The 13,481-nt window shown below is 52.1% G+C and overlaps 6 non-coding genes and 21 pseudogenes across 6 annotated transcripts; all 27 read left to right on the top strand.

Moving 5' to 3' along the window:
* The first annotated feature begins 199 nt into the window (after positions 1-199).
* On the top strand, positions 200-318 carry LOC148924433 (5S ribosomal RNA; annotated as a pseudogene).
* Positions 319-704: 386 nt separating this feature from the next.
* On the top strand, positions 705-823 carry LOC148924434 (5S ribosomal RNA; annotated as a pseudogene).
* Positions 824-1,209: 386 nt separating this feature from the next.
* Positions 1,210-1,328, top strand: LOC148924435 (5S ribosomal RNA; annotated as a pseudogene).
* Positions 1,329-1,715: 387 nt separating this feature from the next.
* Positions 1,716-1,834, top strand: LOC148924436 (5S ribosomal RNA; annotated as a pseudogene).
* Positions 1,835-2,220: 386 nt separating this feature from the next.
* On the top strand, positions 2,221-2,339 carry LOC148924437 (5S ribosomal RNA; annotated as a pseudogene).
* Positions 2,340-2,724: 385 nt separating this feature from the next.
* LOC148924438 (5S ribosomal RNA) lies at positions 2,725-2,843 on the top strand. Its single transcript, XR_016131671.1, has one exon. It is a non-coding gene; the product is annotated as a 5S ribosomal RNA (ribosomal RNA).
* A 387-nt stretch (positions 2,844-3,230) lies between these two features.
* On the top strand, positions 3,231-3,349 carry LOC148924439 (5S ribosomal RNA; annotated as a pseudogene).
* Positions 3,350-3,735: 386 nt separating this feature from the next.
* LOC148924440 (5S ribosomal RNA) lies at positions 3,736-3,854 on the top strand (annotated as a pseudogene).
* Positions 3,855-4,240: 386 nt separating this feature from the next.
* On the top strand, positions 4,241-4,359 carry LOC148924441 (5S ribosomal RNA; annotated as a pseudogene).
* A 387-nt stretch (positions 4,360-4,746) lies between these two features.
* LOC148924442 (5S ribosomal RNA) lies at positions 4,747-4,865 on the top strand. The gene has a single exon (XR_016131672.1). It is a non-coding gene; the product is annotated as a 5S ribosomal RNA (ribosomal RNA).
* Positions 4,866-5,252: 387 nt separating this feature from the next.
* On the top strand, positions 5,253-5,371 carry LOC148924443 (5S ribosomal RNA; annotated as a pseudogene).
* A 386-nt stretch (positions 5,372-5,757) lies between these two features.
* Positions 5,758-5,876, top strand: LOC148924444 (5S ribosomal RNA; annotated as a pseudogene).
* Positions 5,877-6,262: 386 nt separating this feature from the next.
* Positions 6,263-6,381, top strand: LOC148924445 (5S ribosomal RNA; annotated as a pseudogene).
* Positions 6,382-6,768: 387 nt separating this feature from the next.
* On the top strand, positions 6,769-6,887 carry LOC148924446 (5S ribosomal RNA). Its single transcript, XR_016131673.1, has one exon. It is a non-coding gene; the product is annotated as a 5S ribosomal RNA (ribosomal RNA).
* Positions 6,888-7,273: 386 nt separating this feature from the next.
* On the top strand, positions 7,274-7,392 carry LOC148924447 (5S ribosomal RNA; annotated as a pseudogene).
* A 386-nt stretch (positions 7,393-7,778) lies between these two features.
* On the top strand, positions 7,779-7,897 carry LOC148924448 (5S ribosomal RNA; annotated as a pseudogene).
* A 386-nt stretch (positions 7,898-8,283) lies between these two features.
* Positions 8,284-8,402, top strand: LOC148924449 (5S ribosomal RNA; annotated as a pseudogene).
* A 386-nt stretch (positions 8,403-8,788) lies between these two features.
* LOC148924450 (5S ribosomal RNA) lies at positions 8,789-8,907 on the top strand. Its single transcript, XR_016131549.1, has one exon. It is a non-coding gene; the product is annotated as a 5S ribosomal RNA (ribosomal RNA).
* A 387-nt stretch (positions 8,908-9,294) lies between these two features.
* On the top strand, positions 9,295-9,413 carry LOC148924451 (5S ribosomal RNA). The gene has a single exon (XR_016131675.1). It is a non-coding gene; the product is annotated as a 5S ribosomal RNA (ribosomal RNA).
* Positions 9,414-9,799: 386 nt separating this feature from the next.
* LOC148924452 (5S ribosomal RNA) lies at positions 9,800-9,918 on the top strand (annotated as a pseudogene).
* A 385-nt stretch (positions 9,919-10,303) lies between these two features.
* On the top strand, positions 10,304-10,422 carry LOC148924453 (5S ribosomal RNA; annotated as a pseudogene).
* Positions 10,423-10,808: 386 nt separating this feature from the next.
* LOC148924454 (5S ribosomal RNA) lies at positions 10,809-10,928 on the top strand (annotated as a pseudogene).
* Positions 10,929-11,315: 387 nt separating this feature from the next.
* Positions 11,316-11,434, top strand: LOC148924455 (5S ribosomal RNA; annotated as a pseudogene).
* A 386-nt stretch (positions 11,435-11,820) lies between these two features.
* Positions 11,821-11,939, top strand: LOC148924456 (5S ribosomal RNA). Its single transcript, XR_016131551.1, has one exon. It is a non-coding gene; the product is annotated as a 5S ribosomal RNA (ribosomal RNA).
* Positions 11,940-12,326: 387 nt separating this feature from the next.
* On the top strand, positions 12,327-12,445 carry LOC148924457 (5S ribosomal RNA; annotated as a pseudogene).
* A 386-nt stretch (positions 12,446-12,831) lies between these two features.
* LOC148924458 (5S ribosomal RNA) lies at positions 12,832-12,951 on the top strand (annotated as a pseudogene).
* A 387-nt stretch (positions 12,952-13,338) lies between these two features.
* Positions 13,339-13,457, top strand: LOC148924459 (5S ribosomal RNA; annotated as a pseudogene).
* Positions 13,458-13,481: the final 24 nt, after the last annotated feature.

Raw genomic sequence — 13,481 nt, forward strand, 5'->3', positions numbered from 1 at the left:
CTCGAAACGGCCTCTTTTTCCTTCCCGGAGTAGCCACGGGCTGTACCCGTTGCTCAGCACGTGGGGCTCAACGAGAGCTTCGCGGTGATATGCTGTGGTTCCCGTAACTCTAAAAAGTTATGCCCGTCTAAAGGGTGGGGGATCAGAACCTGCGCACGGGAGCGTACGCAATGAAAGAATAAATTGCGGGGCGATTGATTGGTGCGATCATACCAGCACTAATGCACCGTATCCCATCAAAACTCCAAAGTTAAGCGTGCTTGGGCAAGAGTAGTACTAGGATGGGTAACCCCCTGGAAAGTCCTCGTGTTGCACCCCTCCTTTTGCGAATGCGTTCATTTTTTTTTCCGTTCATTTGGTCTTGCTGTGGTCCAAAACTCGATAAGCGGTTCGCGAGTACGTGGACAAAAAGGTACGACAATATGCACGGGCCGGTGATGAGCGGGTCCCACAACCTTAAACGTGCCGAAAAACAGTAGCTGCGAACTAAAAGTGACCGAAATGGCTCGAAACGGCCTCTTTTTCCTTCCCGGAGTAGCCACGGGCTGTACCCGTTGCTCAGCATGTGGGGCTCGACGAGAGCTTCGCGGGGATATGCTGTGGGTCCCGTAACTCTAAAAAGTTATGCCCGTCTGAACGGTGGGGGATCAGAACCTGCGCACGGGAGCGTACGCTATGAAAGAATAAAGTGCAGGGCTATTAATTTGTGCGATCATGCCAGCACTAATGCACCAGATCCCATCAGAACTGCGAAGTTAAGCGTGCTTGAGCGAGAGTAGTACTAGGATGGGTGACCCCCTAGGAAGTCCTCGTGTTGCACCCCTCCTTTTGCGAGTGCGTTCATTTTTTTTTTAAATTCAGTTGGTCTTGTGTGGTCCGAAACTCGATAAGCGGTTCGCGAGTACGTGGACAAAAAGTTACGACAATATGCACGGGCCGGTGATGAGCGGGTCCCACAACCTTAAACGTGCCGAAAAACAGTAGCAGCGAACTAAAAGTGGCCGAAATGGCTCGAAACGGCCTCTTTTTCCTTCCCGGAGTAGCCACGGGCTGAACCCGTTGCTCAGCACGTGGGGCTCGACGAGAGCTTCGCGGTGTTATGCTATGGGTCCCGTAACTCTAAAAAGTTATGCCCGTCTGAACGGTGGGGGATCAGAACCTGCGCACGGGAGCGTACGCTATGAAAGATTAAAGTGCGGGGCTATTAATTTGTGCGATCATGCCAGCACTAATGCACCAGATCCCATCAGAACTTCGAAGTTAAGCGTGGTTGGGCGAGAGTAGTACTAGGATGGGTAACCCCCTGGGAAGTCCTCGTGTTGCACCCCTCCTTTTGCGAATGCGTTCATTTTTTTTTTCCGTTCAGTTGGTCTTGCTGTGGTCCGAAACTCGATAAGCGGTTCGCGAGTACGTGGACAAAAAGGTACGACAATATGCACGGGCCGGTGATGAGCGGGTCCCACAACCTTAAACGTGCCGAAAAACAGTAGCTGCGAACTAAAAGTGACCGAAATGGCTCGAAACGGCCTCTTTTTCCTTCCCGGAGTAGCCACAGGCTGTACCCGTTGCTCAGCACGTGGGGCTCGACGAGAGCTTCGCGGTGATATGCTGTGGGTCCCGTAACTCTAAAAAGTTATGCCCGTCTGAACGGTGGGGGATCAGAACCTGCGCATGGGAGCGTACGCTATGAAAGAATAAAGTGCGGGGCTATTAATTTGTGCGATCATGCCAGCACTAATGCACCAGATCCCATCAGAACTCCGAAGTTAAGCGTGCTTGAACGAGAGTAGTACTAGGATGGGTGACCCCCTGGGAAGTCCTCGTGTTGCACCCCTCCTTTTGCGAGTGCGTACATTTTTTTTTTAAGTTCAGTTGGTCTTAAGTGGTTCGAAACTCGAAAAGCGGTTCGCGAGTACGAGGACAAAAAGGTACGACAATATGCACGGGCCGGTGATGAGCGGGTCCCACAACCTTAAACGTGCCGAAAAACAGTAGCTGCGAACTAAAAGTGGCCGAAATGGCTCGAAACGGCCTCTTTTTCCTTCCCGGAGTAGCCACGGGCTGTACCCGTTGCTCAGCACGTGGGGCTCGACGAGAGCTTCGCGGTGATATGCTGTGGGTCCCGTAACTCTAAAAAGTTATGCCCGTCTGAAGGGTGGGGGATCAGAACCTGCGCATGGGAGCGTACGCAATGAAAGAATAAAGTGCGGGGCTATTAATTTGTGCGATCATGCCAGCACTAATGCACCAGATCCCATCAGAACTCCGAAGTTAAGCGTGCTTGAGCGAGAGTAGTACTAGGATGGGTGACCCCCTGGGAAGTCCTCGTGTTGCACCCCTCCTTTTGCGAGTGCGTTCATTTTTTTTTTAAGTTCAGTTGGTCTTGTGTGGTCCGAAACTCGATAAGCGGTTCGCGAGATCGAGGACAAAAAGGTACGACAATATGCAAGGGGCGGTGATGAGCGGGTCCCACAACCTTAAACGTGCCGAAAAACAGTAGCTGCGAACTAAAAGTGGCCGAAATGGCTCGAAACGGCCTCTTTTTCTTCCCGGAGTGGCCACGGGCTGTACCCATTGCTCAGCACGTGGGGCTCGACGAGAGCTTCGCGGTGATATGCTGTGGGTCCCGTAACTCTAAAAAGTTATGCCCGTCTTAACGGTGGGGGATCAGAACCTGCGCACGGGAGCGTACGCTATGAAAGAATAAAGTGCGGGGCTATTAATTTGTGCGATCATGCCAGCACTAATGCACCGGATCCCATCAGAACTCCGAAGTTAAGCGTGCTTGGGCGAGAGTAGTACTAGGATGGGTGACCCCCTGGTAAGTCCTCGTGTTGCACCCCTCCTTTTGCGAGTGCGTTCATTTTTTTTTTCAGTTCAGTTGGTCTTGCTGTGGTCCGAAACTCGATAAGCGGTTCGCGAGAACGTGGACAAAAAGGTACGACAATATGCACGGGCCGGTGATAAGCGGGTCCCACAACCTTAAACGTGCCGAAAAACAGTAGCTGCGAACTAAAAGTGACCGAAATGGCTCGAAACGGCCTCTTTTTCCTTCCCGGAGTAGCCACGGGCTGTACCCGTTGCTCAGCACGTGGGGATCGACGAGAGCTTCGCGGTGATATGCTGTGGGTCCCGTAACTCTAAAAAGTTATGCCCGTCTGAACGGTGGTGGATCAGAACCTGCGCACGGGAGCGTACGCTATGAAAGAATAAAGTGCGGGAATATTAATTTGTGCGATCATGCAAGCACTAATGCACCAGATCCCATCAGAACTCCGAATTTAAGCGTGCTTGAGCGAGAGTAGTACTAGGATGGGTGACCCCCTGGGAAGTCCTCGTGTTGCACCCCTCCTTTTGCGAGTGCGTTCATTTTTTTTTTAAGTTCAGTTGGTCTTGTGTGGTCCGAAACTCGATAAGCGGTTCGCGAGTACGTGGACAAAAAGGTACGACAATATGCACGGGCCGGTGATGAGCGGGTCCCACAACCTTAAACGTGCCGAAAAACAGTAGCTGCGAACTAAAAGTGACCGAAATGGCTCGAAACGGCCTCTTTTTCCTTCCCGGAGTAGCCACGGGCTGTACCCGTTGCTCAGCACGTGGGGATCGACGAGAGCTTCGCGGTGATATGCTGTGGGTCCCGTAACTCTAAAAAGTTATGCCCGTCTGAACGGTGGGGGATCAGAACCTGCGCACGGGAGCGTACGCTATGAAAGAATAAAGTGCGGGAATATTAATTTGTGCGATCATGCAAGCACTAATGCACCAGATCCCATCAGAACTCCGAATTTAAGCGTGCTTGAGCGAGAGTAGTACTAGGATGGGTGACCCCCTGGGAAGTCCTCGTGTTGCACCCCTCCTTTTGCGAGTGCGTTCATTTTTTTTTTAAGTTCAGTTGGTCTTGTGTGGTCCGAAACTCGATAAGCGGTTCGCGAGTACGTGGACAAAAAGGTACGACAATATGCACGGGCCGGTGATGAGCTGGTCCCACAACCTTAAACGTGCCGAAAAACAGTAGCTACGAACTAAAAGTGACCGAAATGGCTCGAAACGGCCTCTTTTTCCTTCCCGGAGTAGCCACGGGCTGTACTCGTTGCTCAGCACGTGGGGCTCGACGAGAGCTTCGCGGTGATATGTTGTGGTTCCCGTAACTCTAAAAAGTTATGCCCGTCTAAAGGGTGGGGGATCAGAACCTGCGCACGGGAGCGTATGAAATGAAAGAATAAAGTGCGGGGCGATTGATTGGTGCCATCATACCAGCACTAATGCACCGTATCCCATCAGAACTCCGAAGTTAAGCGTGGTTGGGCGAGAGTAGTACTAGGATGGGTAACCCCCTGGGAAGTCCTCGTGTTGCACCCCTCCTTTTGCGAATGCGTTCATTTTTTTTTTCCGTTCAGTTGGTCTTGCTGTGGTCCGAAACTCGATAAGCGGTTCGCGAGTACGTGGACAAAAAGGTACGACAATATGCACGGGGCGGTGATGAGCGGGTCCCACAACCTTAAACGTGCCGAAAAATAGTAGCAGCGAACTAAAAGTGGCCGAAATGGCTCGAAACGGCCTCTTTTTCCTTCCCGGAGTAGCCACGGGCTGTACCCGTTGCTCAGCACGTGGGGCTCGACGAGAGCTTCGCGGTGATATGCTGTGGGTCCCGTAACTCTAAAAAGTTATGCCCGTCTAAACGGTGGGGGATCAGAACCTGCGCACGGGAGCGTACGCTCTGAAAGAATAAAGTGCGGGGCTATTAATTTGTGCGATCATGCCAGCACTAATGCACCGGATCCCATCAGAACTCCGAAGTTAAGCGTGCTTGGGCGAGAGTAGTACTAGGATGGGTGACCCCCTGGTAAGTCCTCGTGTTGCACCCCTCCTTTTGCGAGTGCGTTCATTTTTTTTTTTCAGTTCAGTTGGTCTTGCTGTGGTCCGAAACTCGATAAGCGGTTCGCGAGTACGAGGACAAAAAGGTACGACAATATGCACGGGACGGTGATGAGCGGGTCCCACAACCTTAAACGTGCCGAAAAACAGTAGCTGCGAACTAAAAGTGGCCGAAATGGCTCGAAACGGCCTCTTTTTCTTCCCGGAGTGGCCACGGGCTGTACCCATTGCTCAGCACGTGGGGCTCGACGAGAGCTTCGCGGTGATATGCTGTGGGTCCCGTAACTCTAAAAAGTTATGCCCGTCTGAACGGTGGGGGATCAGAACCTGCGCACGGGAGCGTACGCTATGAAAGAATAAAGTGCGGGGCTATTAATTTGTGCGATCATGCAAGCACTAATGCACCAGATCCCATCAGAACTCCGAATTTAAGCGTGCTTGAGCGAGAGTAGTACTAGGATGGGTGACCCCCTGGGAAGTCCTCGTGTTGCACCCCTCCTTTTGCGAGTGCGTTCATTTTTTTTTTAAGTTCAGTTGGTCTTGTGTGGTCCGAAACTCGATAAGCGGTTCGCGAGTACGTGGACAAAAAGGTACGACAATATGCACGGGCCGGTAATGAGCGGGTCCCACAACCTTAAACGTGCCGAAAAACAGTAGCTGCGAACTAAAAGTGACCGAAATGGCTCGAAACGGCCTCTTTTTCCTTCCCGGAGTAGCCACGGGCTGTACCCGTTGCTCAGCACGTGGGGATCGACGAGAGCTTCGCGGTGATATGCTGTGGGTCCCGTAACTCTAAAAAGTTATGCCCGTCTGAACGGTGGGGGATCAGAACCTGCGCACGGGAGCGTACGCTATGAAAGAATAAAATGCGGGAATATTAATTTGTGCGATCATGCAAGCACTAATGCACCAGATCCCATCAGAACTCCGAATTTAAGCGTGCTTGAGCGAGAGTAGTACTAGGATGGGTGACCCCCTGGGAAGTCCTCGTGTTGCCCCCCTCCTTTTGCGAGTGCGTTCATTTTTTTTTTAAGTTCAGTTGGTCTTGTGTGGTCCGAAACTCGATAAGCGGTTCGCGAGTACGTGGACAAAAAGGTACGACAATATGCACGGGCCGGTGATGAGCGGGTCCCACAACCTTAAACGTGCCGAAAAACAGTAGCTGCGAACTAAAAGTGACCGAAATGGCTCGAAACGGCCTCTTTTTCCTTCCCGGAGTAGCCACGGGCTGTACTCGTTGCTCAGCACGTGGGGCTCGACGAGAGCTTCGCGGTGATATGTTGTGGTTCCCGTAACTCTAAAAAGTTATGCCCGTCTAAAGGGTGAGGGATCAGAACCTGCGCACGGGAGCGTATGAAATGAAAGAATAAAGTGCGGGGCGATTGATTGGTGCGATCATACCAGCACTAATGCACCGTATCCCATCAGAACTCCGAAGTTAAGCGTGGTTGGGCGAGAGTAGTACTAGGATGGGTAACCCCCTGGGAAGTCCTCGTGTTGCACCCCTCCTTTTGCGAATGCGTTCATTTTTTTTTTCCGTTCAGTTGGTCTTGCTGTGGTCCGAAACTCGATAAGCGGTTCGCGAGTACGTGGACAAAAAGGTACGACAATATGCACGGGGTGGTGATGAGCGGGTCCCACAACCTTAAACGTGCCGAAAAACAGTAGCAGCGAACTAAAAGTGGCCGAAATGGCTCGAAACGGCCTCTTTTTCCTTCCCGGAGTAGCCATGGGCTGTACCCGTTGCTCAGCACGTGGGGCTCGACGAGAGCTTCGCGGTGATATGCTGTGGGTCCCGTAACTCTAAAAAGTTATGCCCGTCTTAACGGTGGGGGATCAGAACCTGCGCACGGGAGCGTACGCTATGAAAGAATAAAGTGCGGGGCTATTAATTTGTGCGATCATGCCAGCACTAATGCACCGGATCCCATCAGAACTCCGAAGTTAAGCGTGCTTGGGCGAGAGTAGTACTAGGATGGGTGACCCCCTGGTAAGTCCTCGTGTTGCACCCCTCCTTTTGCGAGTGCGTTCATTTTTTTTTTCAGTTCAGTTGGTCTTGCTGTGGTCCGAAACTCGATAAGCGGTTCGCGAGTACGAGGACAAAAAGGTACGACAATATGCACGGGACGGTGATGAGTGGGTCCCACAACCTTAAACGTGCCGAAAAACAGTAGCTGCGAACTAAAAGTGGCCGAAATGGCTCGAAACGGCCTCTTTTTCTTCCCGGAGTGGCCACGGGCTGTACCCATTGCTCAGCACGTGGGGCTCGACGAGAGCTTCGCGGTGATATGCTGTGGGTCCCGTAACTCTAAAAAGTTATGCTCGTCTGAACGGTGGGGGATCAGAACCTGCGCACGGGAGCGTACGCTATGAAAGAATAAAGTGCGGGGCTATTAATTTGTGCGATCATGCAAGCACTAATGCACCAGATCCCATCAGAACTCCGAATTTAAGCGTGCTTGAGCGAGAGTAGTACTAGGATGGGTGACCCCCTGGGAAGTCCTCGTGTTGCACCCCTCCTTTTGCGAGTGCGTTCATTTTTTTTTTAAGTTCAGTTGGTCTTGTGTGGTCCGAAACTCGATAAGCGGTTCGCGAGTACGTGGACAAAAAGGTACGACAATATGCACGGGCCGGTGATGAGCGGGTCCCACAACCTTAAACGTGCCGAAAAACAGTAGCTGCGAACTAAAAGTGACCGAAATGGCTCGAAACGGCCTCTTTTTCCTTCCCGGAGTAGCCACGGGCTGTACCCGTTGCTCAGCACGTGGGGATCGACGAGAGCTTCGCGGTGATATGCTGTGGGTCCCGTAACTCTAAAAAGTTATGCCCGTCTGAACGGTGGGGGATCAGAACCTGCGCACGGGAGCGTACGCTATGAAAGAATAAAATGCGGGAATATTAATTTGTGCGATCATGCAAGCACTAATGCACCAGATCCCATCAGAACTCCGAATTTAAGCGTGCTTGAGCGAGAGTAGTACTAGGATGGGTGACCCCCTGGGAAGTCCTCGTGTTGCCCCCCTCCTTTTGCGAGTGCGTTCATTTTTTTTTTAAGTTCAGTTGGTCTTGTGTGGTCCGAAACTCGATAAGCGGTTCGCGAGTACGTGGACAAAAAGGTACGACAATATGCACGGGCCGGTGATGAGCGGGTCCCACAACCTTAAACGTGCCGAAAAACAGTAGCTGCGAACTAAAAGTGACCGAAATGGCTCGAAACGGCCTCTTTTTCCTTCCCGGAGTAGCCACGGGCTGTACTCGTTGCTCAGCACGTGGGGCTCGACGAGAGCTTCGCGGTGATATGTTGTGGTTCCCGTAACTCTAAAAAGTTATGCCCGTCTAAAGGGTGAGGGATCAGAACCTGCGCACGGGAGCGTATGAAATGAAAGAATAAAGTGCGGGGCGATTGATTGGTGCGATCATACCAGCACTAATGCACCGTATCCCATCAGAACTCCGAAGTTAAGCGTGGTTGGGCGAGAGTAGTACTAGGATGGGTAACCCCCTGGGAAGTCCTCGTGTTGCACCCCTCCTTTTGCGAGTGCGTTCATTTTTTTTTTAAGTTCAGTTGGTCTTGTGTGGTCCGAAACTCGATAAGCGGTTCGCGAGTACGTGGACAAAAAGGTACGACAATATGCACGGGCCGGTGATGAGCGGGTCCCACAACCTTAAACGTGCCGAAAAACAGTAGCAGCGAACTAAAAGTGGCCGAAATGGCTCGAAACGGCCTCTTTTTCCTTCCCGGAGTAGCCATGGGCTGTACCCGTTGCTCAGCACGTGGGACTCGACGAGAGCTTCGCGGTGATATGCTGTGGGTCCCGTAACTCTAAAAAGTTATGCCCGTCTTAACGGTGGGGGATCAGAACCTGCGCACGGGAGCGTACGCTATGAAAGAATAAAGTGCGGGGCTATTAATTTGTGCGATCATGCCAGCACTAATGCACCGGATCCCATCAGAACTCCGAAGTTAAGCGTGCTTGGGCGAGAGTAGTACTAGGATGGGTAACCCCCTGGGAAGTCCTCGCGTTGCACCCCTCCTTTTGCGAATGCGTTCATTTTTTTTTTCCGTTCAGTTGGTCTTGCTGTGGTCCGAAACTCGATAAGCGGTTCGCGAGTACGTGGACAAAAAGGTACGACAATATGCACGGGGCGGTGATGAGCGGGTCCCACAACCTTAAACGTGCCGAAAAACAGTAGCAGCGAACTAAAAGTGGCCGAAATGGCTCGAAACGGCCTCTTTTTCCTTCCCGGAGTAGCCACGGGCTGTACCCGTTGCTCAGCACGTGGGGCTCGACGAGAGCTTCGCGGTGATATGCTGTGGGTCCCGTAACTCTAAAAAGTTATGCCCGTCTTAACGGTGGGGGATCAGAACCTGCGCACGGGAGCGTACGCTATGAAAGAATAAAGTGCGGGGCTATTAATTTGTGCGATCATGCCAGCACTAATGCACCGGATCCCATCAGAACTCCGAAGTTAAGCGTGCTTGGGCGAGAGTAGTACTAGGATGGGTGACCCCCTGGTAAGTCCTCGTGTTGCACCCCTCCTTTTGCGAGTGCGTTCATTTTTTTTTTCAGTTCAGTTGGTCTTGCTGTGGTCCGAAACTCGATAAGCGGTTCGCGAGTACGAGGACAAAAAGGTACGACAATATGCACGGGACGGTGATGAGCGGGTCCCACAACCTTAAACGTGCCGAAAGACAGTAGCTGCGAACTAAAAGTGGCCAAAATGGCTCGAAACGGCCTCTTTTTCTTCCCGGAGTGGCCACGGGCTGTACCCATTGCTCAGCACGTGGGGCTCGACGAGAGCTTCGCGGTGATATGCTGTGGGTCCCGTAACTCTAAAAAGTTATGCCCGTCTGAACGGTGGGGGATCAGAACCTGCGCACGGGAGCGTACGCTATGAAAGAATAAAGTGCGGGGCTATTAATTTGTGCGATCATGCAAGCACTAATGCACCAGATCCCATCAGAACTCCGAATTTAAGCGTGCTTGAACGAGAGTAGTACTAGGATGGGTGACCCCCTGGGATGTCCTCGTGTTGCACCCCTCCTTTTGCGAGTGCGTTCATTTTTTTTTAAGTTCAGTTGGTCTTGTGTGGTCCAAAACTCGATAAGCGGTTCGCGAGTACGTGGACAAAAAGGTACGACAATATGCACGGGCCGGTGATGAGCGGGTCCCACAACCTTAAACGTGCCGAAAAACAGTAGCTGCGAACTAAAAGTGACCGAAATAGCTCGAAACGGCCTCTTTTTCCTTCCCGGAGTAGCCACGGGCTGTACCCGTTGCTCAGCACGTGGGGCTCGACGAGAGCTTCGCGGTGATATGCTGTGGGTCCCGTAACTCTAAAAAGTTATGCCCGTCTGAACGGTGGGGGATCAGAACCTGCGCACGGGAGCGTACGCTATGAAAGAATAAAGTGCGGGGCTATTAACTTGTGCGATCATGCCAGCACTAATGCACCAGATCCCATCAGAACTCCGAAGTTAAGCGTGCTTGAGCGAGAGTAGTACTAGGATGGGTGACCCCCTGGGAAGTCCTCGTGTTGCACCCCTCCTTTTGCGAGTGCGTTCATTTTTTTTTTAAGTTCAGTTGGTCTTGTGTGGTCCGAAACTCGATAAGCGGTTCACGAGTACGAGGACAAAAAGGTACGACAATATGCACGGGGCGGTGATTAGCGGGTCCCACAACCTTAAACGTGCCGAAAAACAGTAGCAGCGAACTAAAAGTGGCCGAAATGGCTCGAAACGGCCTCTTTTTCCTTCCCGGAGTAGCCACGGGCTGTACCCGTTGCTCAGCACGTGGGGCTCAATGAGAGCTTCGCGGTGATATGTTGTGGTTCCCGTAACTCTAAAAAGTTATGCCCGTCTAAAGGGTGGGGGATCAGAACCTGCGCACGGGAGCGTATGCAATGAAAGAATAAAGTGCGGGGCGATTGATTGGTGCGATCATACCAGCACTAATGCACCGCATCCCATCAGAACTCCGAAGTTAAGCATGCTTGGGCGAGAGTAGTACTCGGATGGGTGACACCCTTGGGAAGTCCTCGTGTTGCACCCCTCCTTTTGCGAGTGCGTTCATTTTTTTTTTCAGTTCAGTTGGTGTTGCTGTGGTCTGAAACTCGATAAGCGGTTCGCGAGTACGAGGACAAAAAGGTACGACAATATGCACGGGCCGGTGATAAGCGGGTCCCACAACCTTAAACGTGCCGAAAAACAGTAGCAGCGAACTACAAGTGGCCGAAATGGCTCGAAACGGCCTCTTTTTCCTTCCCGGAGTAGCCACGGGCTGTACCCGTTGCTCAGCACGTGGGGCTCGACGAGAGCTTCGCGGTGATATGCTGTGGGTCCCGTAACTCTAAAAAGTTATGCCCGTCTGAACGGTGGGGGATCAGAACCTGCGCACGGGAGCGTACGCTATGAAAGAATAAAGTGCGGGGCTATTAACTTGTGCGATCATGCCAGCACTAATGCACCAGATCCCATCAGAACTCCGAAGTTAAGCGTGCTTGAGCGAGAGTAGTACTAGGATGGGTGACCCCCTGGGAAGTCCTCGTGTTGCACCCCTCCTTTTGCGAGTGCGTTCATTTTTTTTTTAAGTTCAGTTGGTCTTGTGTGGTCCGAAACTCGATAAGCGGTTCACGAGTACGAGGACAAAAAGGTACGACAATATGCACGGGGCGGTGATTAGCGGGTCCCACAACCTTAAACGTGCCGAAAAACAGTAGCAGCGAACTAAAAGTGGCCGAAATGGCTCGAAACGGCCTCTTTTTCCTTCCCGGAGTAGCCACGGGCTGTACCCGTTGCTCAGCACGTGGGGCTCAATGAGAGCTTCGCGGTGATATGTTGTGGTTCCCGTAACTCTAAAAAGTTATGCCCGTCTAAAGGGTGGGGGATCAGAACCTGCGCACGGGAGCGTATGCAATGAAAGAATAAAGTGCGGGGCGATTGATTGGTGCGATCATACCAGCACTAATGCACCGCATCCCATCAGAACTCCGAAGTTAAGCGTGCTTGGGCGAGAGTAGTACTAGGATGGGTAACCCCCTGGGAAGTCCTCGTGTTGCACCCCTCCTTTTGCGAATGCGTTCATTTTTTTTTTCCGTTCAGTTGGTCTTGCTGTGGTCCGAAACTCGATAAGCGGTTCGCGAGTACGTGGACAAAAAGGTACGACAATATGCACGGGCCGGTGATGAGCGGGTCCCACAACCTTAAACGTGCCGAAAAACAGTAGCTGCGAACTAAAAGTGACCGAAATAGCTCGAAACGGCCTCTTTTTCCTTCCCGGAGTAGCCACGGGCTGTACCCGTTGCTCAGCACGTGGGGCTCGACGAGAGCTTCGCGGTGATATGCTGTGGGTCCCGTAACTCTAAAAAGTTATGCCCGTCTGAACGGTGGGGGATCAGAACCTGCGCACGGGAGCGTACGCTATGAAAGAATAAAGTGCGGGGCTATTAACTTGTGCGATCATGCCAGCACTAATGCACCAGATCCCATCAGAACTCCGAAGTTAAGCGTGCTTGAGCGAGAGTAGTACTAGGATGGGTGACCCCCTGGGAAGTCCTCGTGTTGCACCCCTCCTTTTGCGAGTGCGTTCATTTTTTTTTTAAGTTCAGTTGGTCTTGTGTGGTCCGAAACTCGATAAGCGGTTCACGAGTACGAGGACAAAAAGGTACGACAATATGCACGGGGCGGTGATTAGCGGGTCCCACAACCTTAAACGTGCCGAAAAACAGTAGCAGCGAACTAAAAGTGGCCGAAATGGCTCGAAACGGCCTCTTTTTCCTTCCCGGAGTAGCCACGGGCTGTACCCGTTGCTCAGCACGTGGGGCTCAATGAGAGCTTCGCGGTGATATGTTGTGGTTCCCGTAACTCTAAAAAGTTATGCCCGTCTAAAGGGTGGGGGATCAGAACCTGCGCACGGGAGCGTATGCAATGAAAGAATAAAGTGCGGGGCGATTGATTGGTGCGATCATACCAGCACTAATGCACCGCATCCCATCAGAACTCCGAAGTTAAGCATGCTTGGGCGAGAGTAGTACTCGGATGGGTGACACCCTTGGGAAGTCCTCGTGTTGCACCCCTCCTTTTGCGAGTGCGTTCATTTTTTTTTTCAGTTCAGTTGGTGTTGCTGTGGTCTGAAACTCGATAAGCGGTTCGCGAGTACGAGGACAAAAAGGTACGACAATATGCACGGGCCGGTGATAAGCGGGTCCCACAACCTTAAACGTGCCGAAAAACAGTAGCAGCGAACTACAAGTGGCCGAAATGGCTCGAAACGGCCTCTTTTTCCTTCCCGGAGTAGCCACGGGCTGTACCCGTTGCTCAGCACGTGGGGCTCGACGAGAGCTTCGCGGTGATATGCTGTGGGTCCCGTAACTCTAAAAAGTTATGCCCGTCTGAACGGTGGGGGATCAGAACCTGCGCACGGGAGCGTACGCTATGAAAGAATAAAGTGCGGGGCTATTAACTTGTGCGATCATGCCAGCACTAATGCACCAGATCCCATCAGAACTCCGAAGTTAAGCGTGCTTGAGCGAGAGTAGTACTAGGATGGGTGACCCCCTGGGAAGTCCTCGTGTTGCACCCCTCCTTTTGCGAGTGCGTTCATTTT

This window comes from Salvia hispanica, chromosome 5 (assembly GCF_029641045.1).
Source record: "Salvia hispanica isolate PSC_SH4W2 chromosome 5, Shi_PSC_v1, whole genome shotgun sequence".
NCBI lineage: Eukaryota > Viridiplantae > Streptophyta > Magnoliopsida > Lamiales > Lamiaceae > Salvia > Salvia hispanica.